The sequence below is a fragment of the Cynoglossus semilaevis genome, chromosome Z (assembly GCF_000523025.1).
Source record: "Cynoglossus semilaevis isolate Cse_v1.0 chromosome Z, Cse_v1.0, whole genome shotgun sequence".
Classification (NCBI taxonomy): domain Eukaryota; kingdom Metazoa; phylum Chordata; class Actinopteri; order Pleuronectiformes; family Cynoglossidae; genus Cynoglossus; species Cynoglossus semilaevis.
This window is the reverse complement of record NC_024328.1, coordinates 14,690,252-14,697,907: the sequence shown is the minus strand read 5'-3', so window position 1 is coordinate 14,697,907 and position 7,656 is coordinate 14,690,252. Positions and strand designations below refer to the sequence as shown.

General features: G+C 36.7%; 1 protein-coding gene across 1 annotated transcript in view; it reads right to left on the bottom strand.

The window, feature by feature from the left end:
* LOC103398033 (G protein-coupled receptor kinase 5-like) overlaps positions 1-7,656 on the bottom strand; it is a 20,552-nt gene that overhangs the window by 11,615 nt on the left and 1,281 nt on the right. The window lies entirely within an intron of this gene.

The window sequence follows — 7,656 nt, the reverse complement described above, 5'->3', positions numbered from 1 at the left end:
TTTTTGGTGCGTTTCTAACGAACACAGGATCAGACTACGCTGAGACCTCGGTGACGAATCTGCACGCTGTGAACAAAAGCATCGGAAAACCACATCCTGAACCCCAGCTGTGCGTCGCAACTGCTCCCTGCACCTGCACTGGCAGCAGACGCAAACTCACGATACACGTTTTTTTTTACCCACCAGTGCAGATGTTTATCTGGTCTCCACAGGAGATAAAAATAAAATAAATTTTAAAAAAATTATGTAAAAATTTTTCTTAAAGTTGACCGGTGTATAGAATGTAAAATGTGGGGTAGCATTTAAATTTTTTTTTTTTAATAATTACGTCCTAAACCTAGGACCAAAAATAAAATTCATTCATCTTAAAAATTTTTACAGAATTTTTTAATACATTTTCCCGGGGAAAAAAACACAAACGTTGCTCCGTTTCTTTCTCCTTTATCCTCCGTGCTAGCCGCCGCGGCTAACTCGGCTAACGTCTTAGAATCAACGACGATAGCAACTTTTTTTTAATGACTTATTTCACTGAGACGTTACAAACCAACGGGGGTTAACATTCGGTTCGTAACGGTCGCGTTAGCGTTTATTAGTGCTATTTAGCAGCTACGCTAACGGCTCTGCTGCGGCTCAGGAGAGTCCACGAACGGCTCGGTGTAAAAGAAACAAAAAAACATGCCGTGTTAATCGATCAATCGATCGGCAACTATTGCCTCGTCACGACAATGAATATTAAACATATTATCGCATTTTAGGACAATATTTTGATCTTTTCGACAATCCCCGGGTTAGGAAAAATGATGTTAGCGTCACTGCTAATTTTTTTATTTTTGTTACAAAAGCGGCTAACAATCTCACTTTTCTGATTGGTTGCTCTCGGCCCGGGGCCGGTGACTCACACGCAGATCGCAACACTTCCTCCTCTCCCACAATCCCCAGCTGTTCAAGTCCCGGACTTGACCGTAAAAGAGCACGACAACCGCAGGTTAGCACGTGTTTTATCAAAGATTTGCAATTTTTTTTTACACAAAGGACAAATGACCACATTTGCAAAATAAATTTACATTTCATTTACTAAGTTTAAACTTTCGAGAAATCAATTTTTTTTACCATGAATAAAACATTTTTGAAAACCAGCAGGGGTCACTATTTCTGCATTAAAATTAAAATGAATTTGCTTTACAAATTAAGGAAGTTTTTTTAAGGAAGTTTATATAAAATAAATATAAAAAATATTTAAAAAATGTATATTTTTATAAAAAAAAATATAAAAATACAAAAAATTCTTAAGAAAATTTAAAATTTTCTTAAATTTTAAATTTCAGGCAACTTAAATTATGAATTTATTAAAATTCAAATTTTAATTTTACAATTTATTTAATTAAAAATGTTTATAATTTGCCTTCAAGGACCACACCCCTTATTTTCAGAACCACTATTTCAAAACGACCTCGGAAATATTGCTTTTGAAGTTGCGAATAAAAATAACGTGTTGATTTTGCCTCTTGTCGTGCTAAAATGCTATGCTAACACAATCAGATTCGACGTTACGAGACTTTTTCTGTACAAACACACCGAGTCCTACCGGTACTGTTGACGCTAACACCTGGTTCCAACTCGGAACGCGGTGTGTACGACGTCTGAATGTAAATGCGGGTTTGTTGACGTAAATGAGAGGCCGCGTCTATACTGCTTCCAAAACAAAAACCTGCGACATCGACGCGGGAGCACGCGACGCAGCTTCAACTTAAATAACCCCAAGATCGCTACGTGAGCTCACGGCACGTAGCCCGCGGCTATGTCTGGAGCGCGATCTTTACGTCCTCGTAATCATTCCGACTATAAATATCCGGCTGGCCCCGAGGGCAGGAGTCACGGGTTGACACACACACACAGAGGTGGACAAACCGGTTCGTGACCGCGGCGGCTTGTTGACAGTTGGCCAAAAAAACAAAAAAAAACAAACAAAACAGATTTCTCCATAGAGTGGAATCGTATCCGTGGAGCCGTCCAGTCAGAGCTCCGGGAGCGGAGCGCATGTTTGCTCATCCATAAAGACCCAGGAACCGGGGTATAACCCGGGAGACACGCCCACAATGTCGTCTCTGTTTGTTCACCACCACACACAAATGACACACTCAAACACGTTTTTGTATTGTTTTATGACAATAAATTACACGTGTCTCTGTGGGGACCGTCAAATGTCCCCACAAAAAAACTGTATCCGTTTCTGCAGGTGCATTCACACGCATACATACACGTTTTTGTATTGTTTTGTGACACAACTTCAAACTACATGTTCCTCAGTGGGGACCCTCATAATGTCCCCACAAAAAATAAAACTGTAACCGTTTCTTCAGGTGCATTCACATACACGTTTTTGTATTGTTTTGTGACAACTCCTAACAACAGGTCCCTCAAATTGTCCCCACAAAAAAAAAACTGTAACCGTTTCTGCAGGTGCATTCATACACACACACACACATACACGTTTGTGTATTGTTTTGTGACAACAAATTACACGTCCCTCAGAGGGGACCCTCAAAATATCCCCACAATAAAAAACTGTAACAGTTTCTGCAGGTGCATTCACACACACACACACACACGCACACACACACAGATACATCCTGTAGCATTTGGTTCACCCTTGTTCCTGTTTTGAGGTATTCTAGCGTAACGTCTCTTAAAGTCTTCTCTACGCGCGTCAATGCTAGCGAATTTCAACCAAACTTATACAGGAAGTTGTTCAACTCATTAAAGCCTTCGACTACCGTCATGTGACCCCGCCCTCCCAAACCCCTCTGCCACCTAGTCCAAAAGCTTGTTCTTCAAATCTCCACCAAACTCTATCATTTTTTTTATAAAACATCGCAATTAAAACAAACTGAAATCTACTTCCACTCTTTGGTACCACTCTGAGGGCCGCACCCGCTACTTTGGAAACCACATTGATTAAAACCTGTAGACATTCAGGAACATTAAGAAGCAGCTCAGCGAAAGGAAACTTCCAGACTTTAGGACATCGATTGTTGTCCATTAAATTTACGAGACGTGCCATTAATCAGATGCGTCAACAGGGGGCGTCCATTAAGACGCACTTAAGTGAATCACCCTGGGACATCATCATCATCATCATCATCGTCATCATACACTCCTGGAGTCTTCATCAGACTTCCTGTCTCCGCTTTGTCCCGACGTGACTCCTGACATTTACCAGAATTCCACCAGAAATTTAGAAACCGTGCGTAACCTGTGTGGGTACTGACGTGTGTGTGTGTGTGTGGGCAGAGGCAGCAATAACAATACAGAAAGTATCGGGCAAATTTTTTTTTCCACTCAAGAAAAAACAAACAAAAAATAAATAAATAAATAAATAAAAACAAAACAAAACCAACCCACTCATAACACACGGAGAGGCCAGTGGTGCAGTGTCTACGGAGGAGTGAGATAAAGACACGACTCCAGCCACATTTCTAGCAAGTTTTAAGATAAAAAAAAAAACAAAAAAACACAGACTGTTCGGTCACTCATCGTCGACAAACGTGTTTAAATGTGTTTCTTACACTGGACAAATATGAAATATATAGACATATATAATATACACTGAAATATGTAGACATGTAATATACACTGGAATATATAGACATATATAATATAGACTGAAATATATAGACATATATAATATACTCTGGAATATATAGACATATATAATATGCACTGGATTATATAGACATACTGTTTATAATATACACTGGAATATATAGATATATGTAATATACACTGGAATATATAGACATACAGTATATAATATGCACTGGATTATATAGACATATATAATATACACTGGAATATATAGACATATATAGTATACACTGGAATAGACATATATAATATATGGATCTAATATAAAACTGCTACTAATAATAAGATTTTATTTTGTGCAATTTTTTAAATTTAATATATAATAAATTATAAAAAAATAAAAATATATTAATCTAAAAATATAAATAATTATAAATATAAAACATTATTTTAATTTATTTTATAAATAAATAAAATATAATAATTGTTATTATGGAAATGTTTCGCACGCAGAGAGAAGTGGGTTCGATTCCCAGAGGAGCTACATATCCCTAGCGGCGCCTCCTGTGGCAGCCTGCGTCACTCTATTAATTAACCCATCGTGGGACGAATGTTGTGCGCTCTGGAGTATAAGTCGCACCAGCCAAAGAATGAAAAAATCTCGACTTACAGGAGAAGCAGATTCTGCTACACAAGTCTAGAGTGCCCTCTAGTGGTAGTGAAAATAAACATGTGAAATTGTATTATTTTAATATATGTCGCAAAACCAGTCAAAGGATGAAAAAAGTGTGACTTATAGTCCAAGGGGGAAAATTGTAATAGAAAATATTAGCGTAGCAGCTTGACATCCGACCTCTGACACCAACACCGACCCTCAAAATTGGAGCCGCAGGTTCAGCCAACTTATCTGGTGTTCGCTCCGATCCGTGATTCGATCCGTTTACTTATGTAACGTTCTGCGTTCGACAATACGACGACACAAAGCAGCAGCCCCTCGGGCGTCGGAGTCGGATTCACTCCGTCAGCTCCGACCCCAAACGGCTCGGCTATGTTACATTACTGCAACTCAATCTGCTTAAGCACACATAAATCTACTGGTGTAACTTGGTATTACAGCTGTGATCTCTTTGCTGTCGGCCAACGTTACAAAGTCGAGCTAAAACATATGCATAAAAAAAACATAACGAGCAGAAGATGAAACAGGCTTTAGTTTAGTTTTCGACCATCGGTGAAAACCAATTGGCCGCTGGTTTTAACCGTCGTTAGTTAGCATTAATTACGAGTTAACAACATTTGACATTATCACGTTTATTATTAGCGGTTAAATATCCGAATGAACGGACGGGTGAGGGAGTACGTGCAACAACACGACAATAACCACAATCTTAAATTCCATTTACGATTAGAAATATATGTTTATGTATATGCGTGTATATATTTGTGTGTGTGAATATATACATATATAATGTATGCAATGTGCATTGTGTTTATATTGGTTTATGTATATGCGTGTATATATTTGTGTGTGTGAATATATACATATATAATGTATGCAATGTGCATTGTGTTTATATTGGTATGTACAGTATATATGTGTATATGTTTAATAGATTATCGTTTATGTTTGATATTATGTCTATATCCTGTATTTAGATGTATATGTGTGTATGTTTAATATATGATAATGTTTGATATTACATGTCTATATCCTGTATATATGTGCATGTATATTTATGTGTGTATATAAGTATAAATGTGTATGTTATATATGATATGTTTGATATTATCTTTCTATATCCTGTGGAAACAGTATGTATATATGTATATATAGAGCATATATATACATATATAATGTATGTAAGGTGTGTTGTTGTATATATGTATGTGTATATGTTTAATATATGTTTGCTAGTATATTTCTATATCCAGTATATACTGTATGTATATATGCGTGCATATATAATGTATTTCAATATGTCATGTTTATATTGGTATATTGTATATATTGCATCCTTTCCAATACTATATACAGTAACTCCTTCAAACACCGGTCGTCAATAATAATAATAATAGTCAGACTGTGGACTGAACCAGACCAGGGTCTGCAGCTCCAGCCCCCACCTCTGCCCCCCCCGTCAAGACTAAGACAGAGGACACGTCTCTGGTGCTCGGCTGGGACGTGCATGCGTAAACAAGCAGGAATAAACACTGCCCTCTGTGGCTGCTCTGTGACCTCAAATGATCCTCTGTGTACACTGTAGACTCTGCCATTCATACTGCCGCCGCCACCAGGGCACGCCGACTGTATATTATATATGTCTATATGTTCCAATGTATATTATGTATGTTTAATGTTCCAGTGTATATTATATATGTCCATATATTCCAGTGTATATTATATATGTCCATATATTCCAGTGTATATTATATATGTCTATATGTTCCAGTGTATATTATACATGTCTATATATTCCAGTGTATATTATATATGTCTATATGTTCCAGTGTATATTATACATGTCTATATATTCCAGTGTATATTATATATGTCTATATGTTCCAGTGTATATTATACATGTCTATATATTCCAGTGTATATTATATATGTCTATATGTTCCAGTGTATATTATACATGTCTATATATTCCAGTGTATATTATATATGTCTATATGTTCCAGTGTATATTATACATGTCTATATATTCCAGTGTATATTATATATGTCTATATGTTCCAGTGTATATTATACATGTCTATATATTCCAGTGTATATTATATATGTCTATATGTTCCAGTGTATATTATACATGTCTATATATTCCAGTGTATATTATATATGTCTATATGTTCCAGTGTATATTATACATGTCTATATATTCCAGTGTATATTATATATGTCTATATGTTCCAGTGTATATTATACATGTCTATATATTCCAGTGTATATTATATATGTCTATATGTTCCAGTGTATATTATACATGTCTATATATTCCAGTGTATATTATATATGTCTATATGTTCCAGTGTATATTATACATGTCTATATATTCCAGTGTATATTATATATGTCTATATGTTCCAGTGTATATTATACATGTCTATATATTCCAGTGTATATTATATATGTCTATATGTTCCAGTGTATATTATACATGTCTATATATTCCAGTGTATATTATATATGTCTATATGTTCCAGTGTATATTATACATGTCTATATATTCCAGTGTATATTATATATGTCTATATGTTCCAGTGTATATTATACATGTCTATATATTCCAGTGTATATTATATATGTCCATATACTTTAAAACAGACCACAGATTTTCAATTATATTCAGGTCTGGGGACTGAGATGGCCATTCCAGAACGTTGTACTTGTTCCTCTGCATAAACGCTTTGGTAGAATTTGAGCGTGTGTTTAGGGTCGTTGTCTTGTTGAAGTATCCAGCCCTGGAGCAACTTCAACTTTGTCACTGATTTTTGAACATTGTGTTTTGCAAGAATTTGCTGATACTGACTGGAATCCATGTTACCTTCAACTTTAACAGGATTGCCAGTACCTGCACTGACCACACAGTCTCACAGTATGATGGAACCACCACCAAATGTAACTGTGGGTAGCAAGTGTTTGTTTTGGATTGCTGTGTTCTACCGCCATGCATACCGCCCCTTGTTATGTCCAAATAACTCAATTTTAGTTTCATCAGTCCATAGCACCTTATTCCTAAATGAAGCTGGCTTGTCCAAATGTGCTTTAGCGTACCTCAAGCCACTCTTTTTGTGGCATGGGCGCAGAAAAGGCTTCTGCCGCATTACTCTCCCATACAGCATGTCCTTGTGCAAAGTGCGCTGAATAGTGGAACGATGCACAGTGACACCATCTGCAGCAAGATCATGTTGGAGGTCTTTGGAGCTGGTCTGTGGGTTGAGTTTGACTGTTCTCACCATCCTTCACCTCTGCTTATCTGAGATTTTTCTTGGCCTGCCACTACAGGCCTTAACTAGAACTGTGCCTGTGGTCTTCCATTTCCTAACTGTGTTCCTCATAGTGGAAACTGACAG